General features: G+C 35.4%; 1 protein-coding gene across 2 annotated transcripts in view; it reads left to right on the forward strand.

Moving 5' to 3' along the window:
* Positions 1 to 20672, forward strand: part of KCNH8 (potassium voltage-gated channel subfamily H member 8) — a 200447-nt gene that overhangs the window by 22955 nt on the left and 156820 nt on the right. The gene's annotated exons all lie outside the window — the stretch shown is intronic.

A 20672-nucleotide genomic window follows, 5' to 3' on the forward strand; every position in this document is an offset into this window, starting at 1 on the left:
AATCCTGAGTAATTCTTTGTTAGTAACTATTTGGATTTCCTAAATATATTTTATATGGAGAACTTCTTAATTAAAAAAATCCCTTTATCTGTTATCTCTTCTAGTGATGATATGTTCCATTCACTTCTGAAATTCTGTAACTCTAACTTGTTCTCCCTGAAAACATGTTGATAGTTTCAATAGTTTATCTTCATGTTTGTGTTTTTGTTTTAAAACAGTGCGCACTAGAGGCAGAGAAAAAAATACATGTGACAAGTTATTATAAACAACACAGGCAGGGGAAAATAAGGCACGATGTTTAGAAAAGTTACTGTAGAATTAAGGAAAAAAGATAATGGATAGAAGAAAAGGCAGTTATAGTGAAGTATGTGAACTGCTGTGACTGCATGTCTCTTTTTAGTGTGTATTGTTATTTGTGCCTAATGTTTACTATAATTTGAGTCACATATTTATAAAGCTATATTCCCCTTGTTGACCAGTCGTTTCACACATTAATTTTATTTTTAAATTTTTAACTAGGAATAATGGAGTTGGAAAGGTGCATTACACTACAGTCAAAAAAAGATCCTAGAAAATATAGCTGAAAGTCTCACACAAAGCTGTGAGACTAGTTTTCCTAAACATCACATATGATTAAGTCTTAGAGTCTTTTGACCCTGTTAAATGACATGGAGAAAATTAATTTTAGTAGAGAACAAAAAATGTTTAAATATCTTGCAGCATGCATGCCATTAAAGAGGCATATATTATGCTTTTATTCAATCAACTGCAGTTACAACCAAATGATTCCTTGTCTAATTTACGGTACACTACTGCTGAAAACCAGAATGGTGACATAACTTTCACCTTAATGGCATGCAGGGCTCTAAATGCTCCCACTGTTTATCACTATATCATCATTCCTGTTTGTCATGTGCGTCATTATATGTGGTAGGTAAGACACGCTTCTGGAAATTAAGACAACACCATGCACCTTCTACTTTCCTATACAGTCAGATAGCTGTTTAGCTTAATTGTAGTGTAGTAAAAACATTACAAAGATATTCTATTTATCAGGAGTTTTTCAATGCTGAAAGGAGTAACAAGAACCAGCAGTGAAGCAAAATCACTCCTCTAAGTGTTTCCAAAAATTGCGGTAAAAAAATATCCAGATGTACACATAGTTCTTGAATATACCAATCTTTTGCTACCAGACAGTGCTATGTGTGGTAGATGGGGGGGGGGGGGGGGGGGGGGGGAGGGGAATAATCTGGGATTGATTGCATTGAAAAGCATAGTAAAATCCTACATTTTTAGAAAATAAAGTGGGACTCTGATTATTTGGTCAGAGTACACATCCTTGGCCTAACTCTGTGTCCCATTTGCTGTTTTTCAAATTCTGATAAGTGACCTTATTGTCAGCACTGACTTCTCTCACAAAATTGCTCTTTTTGTTTTGCTTTATTGTCACACCAAGCATCTTCCCGCTCATCTGTCTGCAGGGAGATTTAGAATGGGTTTCTGTATGTATTTTGGATCCCAAGGGCAAAAGGACATCTTAGGGATGATAAATTTCTTGTGCTTAAATTGCTTACCAAAGCCTGACTTAGGAAAGAATTTAAGCATAAACTTGGCAGGAAGTGTATGTCAAAATCTTGTGTTTGTGTTTTTTTTTCTTTTTTTTTTTTCATTAATTTCTTCTTAAGTGGACAAGGATGGACATTGCATTAAGGGATGAGATTTATTTTCCCTCCTGATCATGGCCCAAGCTTTTGGTTTACTAAATTATATCTCCTCAACTTATTCACCTTTGTTTTTTGAAATGTGGACTTCTGTAACATAGATACGCCTTCCTGTTATTTCAATGAAAAAATGTTAGATATTACTTTTGTGGTGGTTGAGTCTCTCTTTTTTACCCCACAAAAAGATGGTCCTCCAAATATAACTGCCTGATTTTTTTTAAATTTTTTTTTTTCTTTTTCATATTACTTAACTCAATAATCTTTGCTTTTTGCTAGTTACTCGGGGTTTGTGTTGCTTTGACAAAGATCAAAATTTAACAATTGGATCTTTATAGTGTATGTATGTATAAATACATTTACACATATCATAATTTCATTTTGTATAAAGGAATTTGTATGAAACGTTTGAAATGAGGTATTGTAAATAATGGACTCTGATTTGGGGACTCTAACAGAATTTTAGAAATTAAACCAAAACGTTAAAAAAAAATCGGAGATTTAAAACACATTGTTTAGGACTTTTATGAAAATGTTTAAAAAAGTGTGTCTATTTTTAAATCCTTTCACCTTCAAAATGAAATCTCTATTTTGAAGAATATTTACCTTTTACAGTCACAGTCTCTGGAATGAAACCAACCACAAAATTCAACCAGTATATGAAATTAGTTCGAGTTCATGCAAAGTGTTTCAGGGGGCACTTGTTACTTACCATTGTTCTTGTTGCTTGTAGTTCAGCTTTTGCTAAGCTTAGCTTCAGTTACAGAATATGTCAAAACCAGTTCCATGTCATACACTGCGTCCTAGGGTTATCTTCTGCGCTGTGGTTTGTCTCAGTAATGATGGAATAACATCCCCAAGGCAATCACACTAAGTAGTGTTGCTGATGTATTTAATACTCTCTTATCTATTTTAATACAGTATAGCAGGTGGAAATCGGAGACAATTTGCCGTCAACAAAGCAGCCCTCTGTGGTGTGTTAGCATTTGTATGAGAGCTAGATAGATGGTACATAGATCATAATAAACACAAGTAATTATATGAAGTTTAAGAATCTGTGTCAAAGTGAAGATAAATAGATAACAGGAAGATAATTTTCTGCTTTAGATTAATCTAATAGATTTAAAACTAAGTAGCCCTAAATGACAAAAGAGTCCTCAAACAAGAAAAAATATTACAATGTGTTATAGTTAGTGTTGCATATTTATTTTTGGTTTAGATATGGATACAAATATTTTTTTAGAACTTGTGTATATGTACTGATGAATATATAACTTGTATTAGATTATCTTTCTACTAATATACTTTTTAAAAAAATTAATAGAATTTGTCATGTAAGTGTTCTTTTATGGTATATAATCTTTAGAAGGTGGTGGCAAAAGTTTTGTGAAAACAGACTTTAATTAATATAATAATTAATAGTGGTTATAAATCCATAGATTTGGTTAGGATCTTAATGCTACTGGAGATTAACATGATTTTCTTTCCTAATCTGTGTATATGTTGCTGTGATTCTCTGTATTTTTGAATACTCTAAATTCAATGAAATTCTGTCTCCTTTTTCAGAGCAAAATGTTTTTGTTGTTTTTTTTTTTTAAAAAAAGACAACACCTTAGATTGTGAGAGTTTGTTTTCAAATATTTCGTTTTGTTTTGTGTTGTTTGTTTCCTGCAATTGTTAATGACCTCAGTATTCAAGACAGCTTTTAAAAGCTGCTTCTTGGAACTTTCCGCAGCAATATATGGAGACAAGAGCTATCTCTGGGCACTGCTGGTCATTAGTTCAACTTCAGTTTAGTGAATGGACATTTTATTTCTCTGGAATACTATGAGAACAATGTAGATAACTTTCTGGATGAACAATTCACAGTAAAACCAGTGTTCAGCAAATACAACTTCTTATTTTCTTTTATATTTTTAACTGCATGTGAAACGCTTGTGATCAGATCACACTGTACACACATTCATTATTTGAGGAGTTCCACAACTTTATTTATTTATCTTCCTAAGCTTGATTGCAACTTTGAGAAGGTTCCTTACAGGCATAGGGATTAGCAAGATGGGGCCTAATTTATCTACAATTTTGATCTGTGTCCCAGTGAAGAGCCCAAGTACCTGCTCATCAGTGTGATTAAGGAATTCACAGCCTCTCAGTCATTATGTTCAGGGTTTCAGCTGCATAGGCTGAGATAAGATATGTTTCCTTGGAGCATGCATGACATTTCTGTAAAAGGGGACAAAAAACTTATTTCAGGTCAAGTGAGTCCATTTCATGTATAACTCCAGTAAGCTAACTCTGTTGGAGAATAATTTTGAATGAATTTCGGTTTCACAAACAATAACAAGGCCTGAGTCTGCAGCCTTTCCCTTAAGCCATGGTCTAATGATTATTGCACAAACAGCCATGGAGATTTACAGTGTTTATACTCTCTCGGGGATGATTAGTATATTCACAGCACAGCCTGCATAATGGATCTTATTAGTGTTCTTGATATGTTTCTGTGCAAAATCAGCCAACATAGCTTAATCTACCTTCTGTGAACTTTGTAGTGAAGTGGTGAGGAGCGCTCAGGTGTTCTTTCTGCTGATCGAGACAAGAGGTCATGGTTTGACCAGGTGAAGACAGATTCAGGGAGGAAGACAATAACTTAGTGCTGATCATCTTAAAATGACTTTGCTTAGTACCTCAGTGGAGCCGTTTGCAGAGCAGACATACACCACGCCAGAAATTATGAGGATGGGCGATGGTAGCAAATGATTTATGCAGACCTCTGTTTCTTCCCATTATGGTCTCTTCCATTACTCCCAGTAGAATCCTGGAAGAAGGAAAGCAGCTGCTTCTGTGGTGCTGCTTTACTTCTGTAAAAGCTAGTAAGGAGCAACTGAGGCCTTGACTGCTCCATTCTCAATCATGTATCACTGACTGTGAGGAAAATAAAAGAAAGAGGCTGGCACATCTATCTTTCCTATCCTCTATTTCCTTCCTTAAATCCCAAAGACAAGGGATGGTGGAAACCAGATTTTGTACTTTGGAGGGAACACATATTAAGTGTTCTGACCTGCTTGGTGTAATTATTGCTGCCTGTTACCCAAGGGGAACTGTGAATTGCAAGGTGTAAATCCAAATCAGTGTGAAGGAGGAATGCAGAATATGGCCTGTTTATTTTTAAGTTTGAGGAAATAATTAAAGCAAATTTGTTGTGGTATTCATGCTGCTCTAATTACAACACAGAACACTTCAAATGTAGTTATCGCCAGATCTATTTGCATATTCAGTGCAAATTAAAATAATCATCCTGATTATCTGTCAAGATATATGTAAAGTGATCATAAAATAGATGGAATACAGTATTCATTTTCTTACTATAATATGTTGCCTAAAACTGAAGTGTTATGGTCCCAGGAGTCATATATGGATAAATATTAATCTATGAATTTGATATTACTTTGTCACATCATACTTGTAAGTCACAGGAAGATACATAAAATGTTTCTTTCTTTGTCAGTTTTGAGCAGAAAGACTTTAAATCTGTGACCTGTCATTACGATTCCATCCCTGGAAGTGTTCAAGGCCAGGTTGGATGAGGCTTTGAGCAACCTGCTGTAGTGGAGGGTGACCCTGCCCATGGCAGAGGGGTCGGAACTAGGTGATATTTGAGGTCCCTTCCAACCCTAACCATTCTATGATTCTATGATCACTAATAATTGAACAGTGTAGTTAAGAAATCAAGTTTCTGAGGAAAGTATAGTCCCAGTATGCTGAGCTGAGCCCATTAAGAGTTACTTTTAAATAAAGTTGAAAATGTGAAATGAAAGACATAGTAAAGAACATATTCATTTTAAAAGGATAAGTAAGGGAATAACTAATTTTCCATTCAACCGTTTGGACATGTGGTCATAGAGAAGAATCTGACAGTAGAAAGTCATAAATGAACACTACATCCATCTGAACTCTTTCTAATTAGATTCTACCTAGCTTTTAAAAATCTTAGCGCTTTTTTTTTTAGACTTAAAGATATGTTCATATAATGCGGAAGATCATTTTGTTGGACGAAACAGAGTTAGTTATGTCGTTTTTCAGCTGAGTAAACCTCTGTTTCAAAAGAAAAAAAAGTATTTTGAGTATGTTCTATAGTAGTCATTTTGATGTAGAAAGCAGCTGTGATTTTTTTCTATTGCCTTCGTTGCCTCCTTTCATTGCTTCTCCATTTCATCCCAAATGGATTTTTCCAGAGACGTACACAATGTAAATTTAAGGCACAGATTCTTCTAGAACTGTCTGTTCTCAAATTACTGGTTTAAAAAAGGTAGAAACAAGGACATTTATATATCTATTACACTGAATAGCAAACTGTCAGCAATGATGTAGATGCAAAAGATGAAGTAGGAACAATGGAAAAATACATTACAAATTACTTGCTTTTGATTAATCTTTCATGCCAGTTTTATGTTGGTACAACTTAATTATTTTTCAGTGGATCTTGTTTACATAGATTTAGAATACAATTTATTTTAAAATTCTCTGTGAGTACTGAGTAAAAAGCTTACATCTGCAAACTGACACCAAGATAGTCACGCATACTCATGCAAACAAGATTTTGTGGCTCTAAGTTCCCAGTAAACATCTCTCCACATTTTCTTAGATTTACAGCATATGCAGTTATGATTGCAAATATAATGAATGCAAGTACCAGACAAAGCAGAGATATTCACAGTTTCATTGAAGAAAAGAGGAAATATGACTGCTGCTAGTTGCAGGATTTAGCCTGTTCAGATTTCATTTAATTTCTTATTGGCAATATGGAATCAGTCTCTGCTTCTCTTCAAATGTTAAGCTCTGTGCTCCTGCATCCTGGCATAAGTAGAGGAAATGATCAGCAACTGGAATGGTCTTAACACTGGCTGGCATGGAGAGGAAACAGCTACGGGAAACTGCCTTGGTAAAACATAGAGGAGAACAGCACCAGGCAGAGCCTAAAGCAAAACTTGAGTTTTAAGATTAGGGCATAATCACTAGACTTATTGACTTCCTAAAAGATGTCTAAAGGGTCTTGTATTTTTGAGGTTTGTAAAAATTACTAGGTTTACATTTTAGCCAGATTTTAGGGGTTTTTCTAGACAGCTGCATTAGTATTTATGGCTAGTATTTTTAGATTTTATTTAGTCAAAATTATATTTTGACATATATTTCTGTCATCTTCTTGAAGCATGCAACATTAAATGTGGAAAAAAAAAATCTGTAAACATCATCCTTTAATCAACAATGTCAGCCAAGTCTTGTGGAGCTTCTTCTGAGGGACAAAAACATTTCTTCTACAGTTTGATATGAAAAATGGGTTGTGCTGGTACAAGGAACATTGAATAGATAGACTTGAGTTTCTACATCTTCTCCCACTATGCTGTTAGAACCAGGTAGAAAGAAACAAACAACAAAAAAAGACGTTGAAGAGCAGCCAGGAGTATAGGAAATGCTCAACTCCGAGGTAGAAGAGAATACTCTTCTATCCTAGCAGCTGAGATATGAATAGACATTATAAATGTTATTTTTGGTGAAGCTTGCACCACTGTATCAGAGAGTATGTATTTGTGATGGTGTCACTAGGCAATACTGTCTTAACAGAGCAACAGGCAAGGCTGTGCTGGATTTTGTTTATATAGGTCCTTTCAGAAGTTCAGTAGGCTCAAGCATTGCCTTTCCAACTCTGCAAATGTTCATAATCGCTTCATGACGGCTCTTATGCAATGCTTTTTGGTATGAATTTTTTTTTTTCACTGACTAGTTAATTTAATATAACTAATGCTATGTGAACAGGAGACAGAAATAACTATATAGCCTTAACTTTTACAAAAAACATAAAACAGGGTCTTGCAGAGGTAAGGTTTGCTACCAGTCTTTAAAAGGTGTATTTGTGAGGTGTTATCCTTAATGTTCCATCTTGAGAAGTTGTGGATGCCCCCTCCCTGGAGGTGTTCAAGGCCAGGTTGGACAGAGCCTTGAGTAGCCTGGTCTAGTTGAGAGGTGTCCCTGCCCATGACAGGGAGGTTGGATTAGATGATCTCTAAGGTCCCTTCCAGCCTATGCCATTCTATGATTCATGTATCTGATTTTTTAAAATATGTTTGTAGTTGAAGGATAATGGACTCTTTGAGAAAATCTATAATTACCACATTTATTATTAAATGATCTCTTGAAAGATTTACCTATTGAAAAGGGAGAAAACTCTCTTCAAAAATTTTTGCATTATATAAAAGTTTCCTGGGTTTTACTTTGAGGGTATGTTTTTCATTGAAAAAGATCAGGAGTAGCTTTAAGGAATTCTGTCATGCAGGAGAAAGAAATAATACTACATGGATTACAAGTAATAGAAGATTTACTTCGTTGTAATGAGAAGAAATGTTTAAAAAAACAACAGTATCTGCATCTTACTTACCTGTAAAACATTTGATGCTATGTTTAATGAAGTAGCTGTATAATGAAATATTTAGGTGGAGGCTTTGGTCCAAAGACATTCTTTAAGAAATGTTAAATTCTGACAGCTTGATCAATTTTAGCTGTTGATCAGAAAAGGTTATATTTAACACATAGGCATGGGAACTGGAGGAATCGCTATGGATGGCTGTGGTTAAACAATTGCAAATGGTCTTAAAGAGGGTTTGCATAGAAAGACTCAAAGCCCTACAGTAATTGGTCTAGATCAGATTGTAATTGTCAAGCCTTTCCCTAATGTCTTTCTGTTAGGATAACAGACTTTTTTGGAAAAGAGGTGCTGACTTTCCAAAAGAAAAGGGATTAGCTTGGTTTGTCCAAGACGAGACCATTTCTAGTAACTCCTCTGGCTTGTGAAGCAGATTGATTCAGCCTATGGCAAATAGCCCTTCATCACCACCTGGGTTAGGCTGTGAATCAAAGGCAATGCTCCACCAGACCAACCAATTGAATCTGCAGCTTGCTGTAAGGATTCAATTTTCATTCCTCTTTGTCTTTGAGGAAGTATGTGGGAGATAAGTGTGTGAGCACAGTCCTGATATATTTATTCAACAAACATGGAGAACGGGATTGGATCAGGCTAACTGAATGTTGCAGTCCTCTCCCAATCGGAAAAAACACCCCAGCTCAGGAGGGAAGAGCACTGCAGGAAATTGCTGCATAATTAGATCTTTAATTAATATATTAATTCAAGGCAAACTCCTTCAGTGTGTTTCACTTACCAGTAATGGATTTTTCCATGCCATATATGATAGAATTTGATCTGGGCTTAGGGCATAAGCTTTGTGGTAGAAGTTTCAAGTCATGTCTTCGAGTTTCTTTCTTATGAAGGTATAAAAAGAGGTTTCTTCTGAATCTACATCTCTCTCCTATAAAATTCGATAAAATGTGATCCTTTTAATGAAAGCATTCTATTTAATCTACTGGAGATTGTTCCGGTGTCTATCAAACTCCCACATTTCTTCCTCTGCACATGTTACTAGCAGCTTCTTTGTAGAAGCATGCAAGACTGAATAGCCACAGTTTAAGACATCTTTTGTGATTATTTTAAGGAAAATAACTTGCAAATGAAATAAACACACTAATAAACTACATAGCAAAAGGGGGATTTCCCCCCTCCCCCCTTTTGATTATTTTTCCTTGCTTCATTTCATACCACAAACCTCTCTAAGCCAGGCTTCTTAAATCACCGCATCACTTCGGCTCTTGATGGCAGTGATCAGGTAACAAAGTGAAAGGTAAAGGACTCTTATGTAATTGCTGAATATTTACTTATGATGGTGCATATACTTGGGAAGACGAGCCTCTGTGTCATGTTGAAGAATAGCAATTTGGGAGCCAAAGGAGAGAGGGAAACACTATTTTGTAAGAAGGAGGAATGAGTAGGTTTTTCGCAAGTCAGTATGTGAATGTGTCTGTCCTTATGTCAAGAGAGTGAAAATGAAACTGTGAGCAAGAAGATCAATGTCAGATTTCAAGAATACAAATATGAGAAATAAATGTTTAAAGTAGATCACAAAATCACTTCTGTCTATAGATATAAGTTATTAATGTGTCCTGCTGTAAGCTAAAGAGTAGTTCTGAAGAAGTATTGAGTTGGCATAGCTAAATTACAGTACTGTCTGACATCCTTGCTGTCTATCTGTTGTGATTAACACATTCATTAAATTATTTTCTGTACTTTTTCTAAATAGTTAAATTTTCTTCATTTCTTTTTTTTTTTTTTTTTTAAATCAGTTTATTTCATCAGGAAACTTAGAATCTGATTTTGGAGTTTTCTTCTTTCATCCCTAACTCAAACTTCTCTTCAAATTGTTTAATTTTTCCAAGTATCATAAGTGCAATGCATTTTCATGTTCATGTGTCTTTAGTAACAATTTAGGATATGTCGTAGGTGAAGAACATTACATAGAATTGAGATATGTTAATCCAATCACCAACTATGCAGTCACAGCAAGTCATTCATGAACAATATATACATTACATTTCAATGAATGATTTCATTTATTTGTGGTTTTAAATAACTAGGCTTATTAGTAGATAATCTATGACTAGAGAGGCATCTCCAAAGGGATCATTATTGTATTTTTCCCATCTCTTGAGAGAAATAAGACTACACTGGTATTCTGAAATAGGTCACTTAGGAAGCTATGACATTGCTATATCTTTAAGTGAGTATTCAGGACAGAAGTAACAGCAACATATTGCAGTAGTGCTGCACAACAAAATGGGAAAGAAGATCCACTGTGGTAAATAAAATCCAAGCCTGTCTTGAGGGACTGGCAGGGCTCTGAGAAATTTGTAGTATAAGTCATTGGAAGGAAAAGAAACAATATTATAAAAAGTCGAAATTACCTACATGTGGCAACGTGAAAAATAATTGGTCATAATGATCAGAATGGGACAGTGGGTGTCCTTCTTGTCTTGCTTTGCCATTTTGGCTGCATTCGTCAACACTATCTCTGAAAATAAGTTTCTCTTCCGGAATAGAATAAACAACCTTTTAAAAATACATAGAAATGCTCTTCAATGTTATTATGTATTCAGCATTCTGTGTTAGTTTTGTAACATTCACTGTTACGAGCCCTGCATTTTATTTATGTGAAAGGAACATATGCCCTGTTTGTACCTCATTTGCCATAGAATGGGAAATTCTGCAGGATGCTGAGGAGTTCCCAAGACCTACCAAGTTCCACATTCAGTTTTCAGCATCTATGTCCTGGTTTCGGCTGTGACAGAGTAGCTGGAAGAGCCCCATGTTTTGGATTTGTTATGAGAAGAATGTTGATAGTGCACTGGTGTTAATGGTTGGTACTGAGACATCAAGGACCTTTCAGGTTCCCATGTTTTTGCCTTTGTGCAGGAGCACAACAGGCTGGGGGGAAGCATGGCTGGGACAAAGGGCTCACAACTCCCCTTATGATTTGAGCTTAAATTTAGGATTGAGGACTAACCTGGACAATGGAGTGTTTCATATCATGCAACGTCATGCTCAGTACATGGATGAGGGTTGGCTGGGAAGTTTGATCTCTCTCTCAGGCTCTTGGACTCTCGGTCTCTTCGAGTTCTATATTTCTCTCGCTGTATTTTCAGGTCTCCCGCTCTTCTGGGATTGCGGTGTCAGGACTTCTCTGTTTCAGGATTGCTTGCCAGGACAGGCATTGATCAGCAGGTGGTGATACTGTGCATCACTTGTTTATTTATATTATAATCATTTTATATATTATCATTATTACTTTAATTTTATTTTATTTCAATGATTAAATTTTTCTTGCCTCAACCCATGAGTTTTCTTCCCATTTCCCCTTTAATTCTCTTCCTCGTTCCCCACAGGTGAGGAAGGGCGAGTGAGTGGCTGCCTGGCGTTTAGTTGCCAGCCGGGTTAAACCATGACAATCTGATTCTAATAAAGCTGCTCTTGTTTTCAAACCATTTTTTGCTAAGGAAAGGGAATGCACGTCTGAAGATGCTTGCTTACGGAATCTTGTTTATATCTGCTTTTACATTACATATGCTGTGATTCAACTGAGTTTAAGGAAATAGGATTTAATTTTTTTATTTTTCTCTTTATGTACACTTAACTGCTTTCCTGATTATCACACAGTGTATCGTAGGAAAATATAATATTGAACAAAACCTTTCACTTTTTAAAACTTATTGAAATAGAGATGTAAGAAGTAATATGTCTGAGCATGTCCATTTGGGATGTATTAGTGTTTTTTCTAAGTTGTCCTTTCAATATCTTTTTTTTTGACATTTTTCTCTTTAGGATCAAGTTACCATGCCATTATAGATTGCTTTGTGGTACCACATAGGTACTGTCACTTTTCTGAACTCTTTCATTAGGTCTTGTAACTACTACCTTAGGTCTAAATAACCAGTTTAAAAATACCAAGAAAACTGTTTAAGGGAAGCTACACGCAGACTTTTCTCCTCATCAAGCTCATTATACATGTCCTAATTTAAAAAGATAGTGCAGGATATTGTTCCCATTGAAGCTCGTGGCCCAACTCCCACTAGTCATCTTTCAGTATACCATCATATCAGATATGCTTTGAGTTTATGCAACAGACAAAAAACTGAAAAGGATTCAAAGGTTATTAAAACATTCACCTTAAACTTTCCTGTATTTTGCTAGTGATATTTATCTTCTGATGTGAAATGCTTGTTCTCAACATGCACGTCACAATTGCCATAGACTAGAAAATTTTACTGGATGCTAGTGAATTTCCAATATAGTTTACATTTCTACAATTATTTTTCAGTGTATTACTCATAGTGGCTTACCTTATTTTCAAACAGTATGTGCTAAGGAAATTATAAAAGTCCACATATGCAGAGCTATCATAGACTGTCAGAGGAATACAGCATAAACTCCAACACTTAGGCTAGCAGGGACATTTCATTATGTGGAGAGTGCAGGAATTCAAGGCAGACGTGATCCATCAGTGAGTCAGGACATTACATCAGGATGCTGATGTTCTTGCTCTATTTTCCTCTGTTGATGCTGTGGTCTGCTTCAAGTTCTGTTGGGCGACTCTTGATAGACCAAGTCTATCAAGGGCAGATTAGACCCTGTAAATTTTTGGATTGGGTCATTTTTTGGCTATAGAATGAAGAACACGTTTTCTTGAACATCTCAGTCTATTTCCTAGAGCGTGCCTATTTATGATATGCTCATGGAAAAAAGAGATAGTGATGAGTTGTACAGATTTGCTTTTTTCTAAAAGTAATACATTGGCCTTTCATGCCAGCAGAAATCATGTAAAATTACTACATTGGTGTAAGTATATACTTGAAGTAAACATATACTAGAAACATAGTTGAAAGTATCAGACATATTCAGGTACAGAACCTTTTGCAGTGAATTAAGGAAGATAAATTATCACATTTTTATCTGTTGCATAGGGAGTCACTTAGTTCTGGAAATGGAGAGATCACAATTTAAAAGCCATACACAAATCTTCTGATTCTTAAAGTGCTGTTGTTGTGGCCTTGATGTAAATTGTAGCAGTTTAAAGGAGGTTTGTTAGCTGTTCCACAGCTGCTGAAAATGAACTTCCCATAGCTGTAATCTTCCATTTCTTTACGCTTCCTTCAAGCATCTTTTCTGTCTGGGATGGAAGCCTCTGGGCTGTCATTATTGACCCGGTTAATATTTGCTGAACTTGAGAGTCAAGAGAGGAAAACTTGTCTAGGCAGCAGCAGGCATCCAGTTGCAGACTATATGTTAGGTAAATAGGAAGGGAATTTCATTCAAACAGGAACGCGTGATGATCTTCTATGAATGTTTTTGCTGAGAAATTAATTTTTTGAAAGCTGCTTGCCTTTATATTCTGTCATAAAGTAAAAAATGTCTTTTCCATGATTTTCAGTTAACATTGAAGTCTCTGCAATGTGTTGATCTAACAAATTTCACAGTTAAACAACATACAGGCTATATCAAACATACAATACACAAGGGTGCAACCCTCAATTGAAGGGGTGAGGTATAAGGTTCCTGTTCAGTTTGTGTGTGTATATTCCTTAAGATTATGGTAAATATGTACTTTGTGATATATAATCAGAAGAATAGGGGTGGATTATATATGCAGATTTACCTGTGAATCCTAATAATCAGCTTTACATGGATTTTATTTTCTTTAATTTCCTTTGCATTTTTAAACAGTAATATACCTTACACTGGCATTTCGTTTCACTATAAAGGATTCTTTATAGGCTTCCACTGAAATTATTATTGGTATTGTACTCTTACATTGCAACAAGAATTGTCAGCTAGTGTGGACTTGCAGTGAATTAATTTCGTCCCTAAAAATCTAGATTCATAGTGACATTAAAACAAGACTAACTCATAATAAGCAAGATTTGAGATTTTTTTTTATTTCATTGCCATCTTACACTGTAGTAGCATAACCTACTGGAACTGTATTGGAATTTTCCAATGTGAGTTTCATGGATTTAAGTATTATCTCCATGAAATTATGCATGAATTATGAATTCTCCAGTTTTTCATTCACAATTTATTTTAAATTTGTTTTCTCCAGATAAAAAACCAACCCTGCCCATATTTGAGAGAGACTTCAAGCTTTACTGATCATTAGGATTTCAGGAAAAAATTTATTTCACCCAAATACCTAAGAGGTATAAAGGTCAGTCATTAGTGAAAAGTGAGAGGTACTTTCAGAGGATGGTACATACTGTCCCGAGTCAGGTCTTTTCAGAGCACAGTTCATCCAATCTCTCCTTCCTCTTTGGCTTTTAGGTGTAGAGAGTTTGTGCTAGAGAAGATGAATCTCTCGCTTACTAGTTTTTTTTAAAATTGCATAGGGTTTCTGAGCATGACTTCTGGTTTTTATTTGGTAGTGTTTTTTGAGTCAGTAAGCATTTGGAGGGGGATGAAGAATTGAAAGAGACTAAAAGGCAAAACTGGCTCAGTAGAGATTATTTGTGAATACATGTAAAAATAATACGTATGTTATTATCATACTGAATATACACATGGATGTTTAATTTCTGTATTAATTGTATAGTTACAAGGTTAAAGGATGTCTAGGTACCCAAGTGCTGCTCAGAAGCATTAAAAGACTAGAAAAATAAAAGGTACATTTCTCATACTCATGTAATGACTTTTGAGATGCTGCTTTTTCCACTTACATAGATCCAAATAGGTTTTAACTTATTTCAGTTTGTATCAACACCTAATAAATTTTACACATGTTCCTATGGAGCTGATTTAGGCCTGACAGAAGGGAGTTATCAATGTTTTTTCTTTTTTTTTTTCTTTTTTTTCTGAAACGGTCCCTGCACCAACTGCAAGAGAGGATGTTTATTTTGTCTTTTACCTCTAAGTCATCTTTTAGAGACCTGGGAGTGCCCCTAATGGCTGCCTAAGCATATTAGCTACATCTCTACAAAGCTGTAGTGATATAAAGTTGTTTCAGTGTGTGACATAATTGTGGCCGTAAATTCTGTTACTGTAAATGAGAAAACAGGCAGCTGAGAAACAACTGAAAAATATTGTTGTGACTATGTCAAGGAGAATTGCAAATACATATCAAAGTGGTTGTGTCAGTCTCCAGGGGCTATTAGGATGTTGGAGACAGCAATGTGAGATCCAGGGTTAGGTAGCAGATCTTGGAATGTAAAAGTGGTAATTTGAAAGAAGCATATGAAAACTTTCAAACTGAATGTTATTTTCACAGGAAATATTGCAAACAAACAATGGATAGTAATAACATAAAAACTGTACATTCTATGTACTAGTTTATATTATTTAACCAATATTTTTAGTCTCCTCATTAATGAGTGAATTTGAGAAGTTCAGACTGCTGGTGTGTCTTGTGAATGGCCTTAGGTGTTAAAAATGTTCGAAGACAGGAAAGGAAATGTGTTGCCAATCTGCTTTCTAGATTGTTGGGAAACCCAAGATATTGTCAGTGCAGCACCACCCGAAGTTTACTGCATCTTGCAGGAGACAGTGGGAAGTCAACGCAGAAAACTGGTTTTATGTTAATAGTAGAACATGCGATGCTAATCCAATAAAATATTAATTTTTTTTCTTCTTCTCTTGTCGTCTTCTTTGCCATGTTCAGCCTATCAGTCTAGCTTCTCGGACTTATCCTTCTTATATATATGTTGATTTTTATGTATGGGAAAAGCTCCTTTATTTATATATCGCAATCCCTGGCTTCATTCAAGTCAATCTTTTAAACTAACTTATTTTCAGAAAACTTCGTCAAGGTAAATCAGTACATAGCAAACAAGGCCATATATAGCTAGAGTTGAGTCTTTTACCTTGTCAAGTCTGATACTGTCTGTAAGAAAGCATTTTATTCAGGACTTGCAATGTCACATTCATTGTGCAAGGGCACATTCATTATTTCTGCCCCTATTTATAAACAACATGAACCATGTAAGATGACTCACGAGAATAACTGTATGTAGAATTGTGGGACTGTAGTGGGTAAGGTTAGATCACTGGTTCTTGCTCAAGAATAAACCCTAATCTGTAGATTACTTGAGTGCTTCCTCGTCAATGTCATGCTGTGTGCTATGACTTTGCAGAGTCCGGTGGGGGAGAGGGATCGGGTGTCCAGAGCAGACAGGCATCCTCAGTGCAGTTAACAACATGGGACTATTAATATGAACAAGCAAGCATATTAGCTGGTGCTCCTCAATAGGTTCTGGTTCCTGATTGTGTCGAACACTTGTTCTAGGACAAAGTCACATGTGACCTCAAGTCATGAGGTTTGAACCACATTTTGATTTTATAGTGAAATAGAGGAGTACTAAAATGTTTGTGCAAGTGTGCTCTGTAAACAAACATTTGTTAGTAGCAGGCACAAAATGGAGCTTAACTTTTCAAAAGCTTGAAGTTAAACTGGTTTACAGTGACAAAAAAAAATGTAAAACATGGACTAATGGATTTATATGCCTGGGTATGGGCATTGATACCATGTTTTATTGTTTGGCTTTAAAAATATGATGCGGAAGCATAGCATTTTACCTGACATAATGGTTGTGAGATCCTATGGGAATGAAATAGCTTAGTGGAAGAATTAAACCGAAAAACCGCTCTACCACATCAACGTTACATTATTGCATTATCCAGATTTTCATAGACCTTGGTTTAACGTCTCAAACAGTAGAGTGGATTAATAAATTGCAATTGACCTCTGGTTTTCCATGACTTTTTGGAGTATATGAAATATGCTGTTTCTCTCACCTGATGACCCACCCCAATGTTTGAGCCATCTTCTCTTATCATAGTTAGTGGATAGAAATAGACAAGTTCAGGGCATGATTCATCTGACTTATCTTTGACATCTACATTAAAAGAGATGAATTGTGACCAGGAGACACCCATTGCCCTTCTGACTATACAGGGAGACCAGATGTCTAGTTCAGATATGAAGTACATTTCATAAGATGAGACTTGACCAAGGTTTGAGGAATGGACATTTTTAGAAGTTCAATGAATGTATAGTATACCTTTTCTTTCACTTACATAGCTTCATATCAGTTGTTTCAGGCATACTTTGGGAAAAAAAAACAACAGCTTGAAAGATTCTGCTATACAGATATGTCAGAACATACTGTAATGTGGGTGGCAGGGACATGGAATCCTGAAGTCTCTGTTTATAGTATTTATTTCCTGAGACAGGTATTGGAAGTAATTAATCTCAAAACTAATAAACTTTTAAATGTATGCTGTTACTGTCTTGGTTCTTACAATGAATTTCATCACGCTTCTTGCCCTTGCTTTTAAGAGTAGAATAGGTACATTTGTCAAGGGGTGCTTAAAAATGAGATAGAGCTTCCTATGTTAATAACCAGCGACATTTCTATCAAAAATTGTATAGAAATTGAAGTCTCCATTTTTCAGTATGCTTGTTTAACTTTCGAAGGTTTTAAAGTAAAATTCCACAGGTATTTTTGCAGACTGCCTTGTACTTTCCTCTTCTAACTAAAAATGTTAGGCTGTCGAGATCTTGCTTCCCTAATTTCTAACAACTTCTTAAAAGACTGTGTGGTAGGATTTTTTTTTTTTTTTTTTGTATTTTCTTCCTAAAGAAGCCAGAGGTTTATTTTACACACAAGTGTACTTTACAATTTATCTGTCATTCTTGCTTAATAAATTATAAAGCTTAAAGATAATCTATCGCATTACAAAAAAAAAAGTAGCATTTGAAGACTAAGTTGGCAAAATTGTTTTTGCATATAGAAGAAGGGAAACGATGGCTATTATTGGTTTTCTTAGCATGCAACTAAAGTAGCACAAAAATATTTCAATCCCTGTAGATCATCTCAAAATGCCATTGTAAATGAAAATGTACACTCGATGCAACTTTACAGCTATGGGAATTCAGCAATTAATGAAAATGGAACAGTGGACATGATGGAAATTAAATATTCATAGCCTTAAAAGCTAAGGCTGTTGATAACAACCTTTATCTGCTTCACTGCTGAGTTACTGTATGTAGTTTTACAGACTATATATATCCAAAGCTTCTAATACACAATGTAGTCCTTTTTCATTCTTCTTCTAAAATTAGTGATGTTAGAGCAGGTGCTAATGGAACAGATATTAGCAGATACTAATGTAAAATACTACCAATAAAACATTTTTGAAGTTTGATGGTTTTGTTGGCAACTGGGGATAAGAAAGAAATGTCTTTCTCTGCCATTATAAGAAATTTGAAATGGAAAAATACTGCCAATGTGTTTAAAAATGTGAAGGTCTTTACTGATATTGGAAATAATTCATAGAAAATGTTCTAATAAATAATTTCCATGACTAACAGGTAGCTCAGCCCTAAACCTTTAATTAAAAAGTTTTATTTGTCTCATTCAAAATAAGGTACTAAAAGAGTACTGCCAGGATCCCTTCAATGTTCACTTGAGTAAGACAGCCAGAAATATCCCAGTTTTCCAATCCTAGGGCCGATGCTTCGGGTACCTCTGTCTTGTATTACATTTACTTCAGTAGGACCAGGATTTTCTCTCATAAATTTTTGTGTTTAGCAGTTTCAAAAAAGAATAAGAGCTTAGAATTAGAAGGGAATTCCTGAGTCACTGGGCAAAGTATCTTACTATTACAGACACACATCATGTGATTTCTTTACATTTATTTCAGCTTAAGCTGAAATTGTGAGGGAGGTGGTGTCCTTTTTCAGAGAGGGTGTTGTCCCTTTACGCACATGGAGGCTCTTCCAGAGCCTGACATTTGATGGAAATTAGGATAAAATTCCCAATGCATGTAACTACATAAATAAAGACAAAATGTTTTTGTAGTTCCTATCTTTCCTTACTCATCCCATTAAAATCTCGCAGCGTGGCTCTAACATTATTCAGGACTTCTAGAGCTTTGTGATAGAATAAGGCAAGGTCAAGGTAGTGCTATGAAAGATTCAGGTTACTCAGGAAGTATTTATAGAATGTATACCACAGAATAAATACTGTCGGTATAGAGCTAATCTTCATATGAAGTAGACACCTCTGGCTAGCTGCAGTCAATGGTTGTTGATTAAAACAACTGATAGAGCTGGTGATGATTTCCTGACTACTGTTGACCGATAAGTACTTGGCATTGATACCTTTAATTGGCCTATTTTATCTATCAGTATAGACTTTGTTAAAATTCCTGAAAGAGGGTCGAAGTGCAAGCTTTTATCTTGTACTGCATGTTAGTCAATATGCTTTATGATATGGTTTTGGCCGAAATCAACCTCTGTTTTCAAACGCAGTGCCAAAGAAAGATTCAGGGAAAAGGCTCGTTCTCACTAGGCAGTAAGAATGAGGCTACCCTGACATTCGTTGCCTAGGGTTTTTGTTTTTGTTTTGCTTTGTTTGCAGGTTTGCTCTTTTTTTATTTTTTTGGATGAAAGCTAAATGAATAGGTGATAGCTCTATAAATAAGAAATGTGCTGTGCCATTGACTTCAGGGCCAGAAAATTGTCCCTGTTTTGCATTTTTTTTAAATACAGACCCAAACTTTGAGATCTATTTCTTTGTTAAGCCAAGCGAGAAAGCTAGGTCTATTCATTCTTTCTAAAATCTTGTGTTTATTGAAGAGATGGTCATCTGCGACTCTGTCTAGAAGAATAGGTCTAGAAAGTGTAAACAATACAAGCCTGGTTGTGGTAACATTTTCTATTCTCTACGCTACAAAAAGCTTGAGTTTTGTAGAAATAATTATGCTGCATGCAAGGCACCAGGGAATTAACATCAGATCTTAACAAAGATGGGTTTTATTCATAATTACTTTTAACATCAATATGTGTGTAATGCTCTTCTCTTTCGAAACACTGTATAAATACAAGCTAATTAATTTTTGAATCTACTAATAAATATTTCAGTGTACTCCAGAAGTCTGGAGAGTCAGACTTGTGCAGAACAAAGAGGAGTCTAGAGTGGCAGCCATGCCACAGAAAGACATCTTTTACAAAGCAGACGGCCAAAATTGTCCTTTGACATTAGAAACTATAGTGGTGGAATTGTTATTAAAAATGTTGTTATTATATGCACAAGGCAGCTTCTTCTTATGTAGTCTTTGAAAAAAAGAATATTAGTAGAGACATAGTGATACCTTTTTCATTCCAATTAAAATATTCAGCCAAAAATAATGAGGAAAAGATGGATGATGTTAGGCTATAGATGTAAGAGATTTGGGGTTTTTTAATTTTTCTTTTAAATGTAGCTAGCATTTTACAGCAGGTCTAAATATCAGGAAGAAGTTGAAGTTGGAGGGAATAATTTCTGTTTTGAGACCTCAGCAAAGAAAAATGCCCATGTCTACCATCTTTAATTACTGCGTTACTATTGTGACAATACTTACAATAAAATCCAGTTGAAAGAGGGAGGTTTGTATGGAACTAGTTAAAGAATACTGGGCTTTGAAAACTCCTAGAGACAATTTAGTTGGTCCAGTAGCTTTTACATAAAATTTTTGGAGAAATCAGAAGAGTT

Source organism: Tauraco erythrolophus, chromosome 7 (genome assembly GCF_009769465.1).
Source record: "Tauraco erythrolophus isolate bTauEry1 chromosome 7, bTauEry1.pri, whole genome shotgun sequence".
Lineage (NCBI taxonomy): Eukaryota > Metazoa > Chordata > Aves > Musophagiformes > Musophagidae > Tauraco > Tauraco erythrolophus.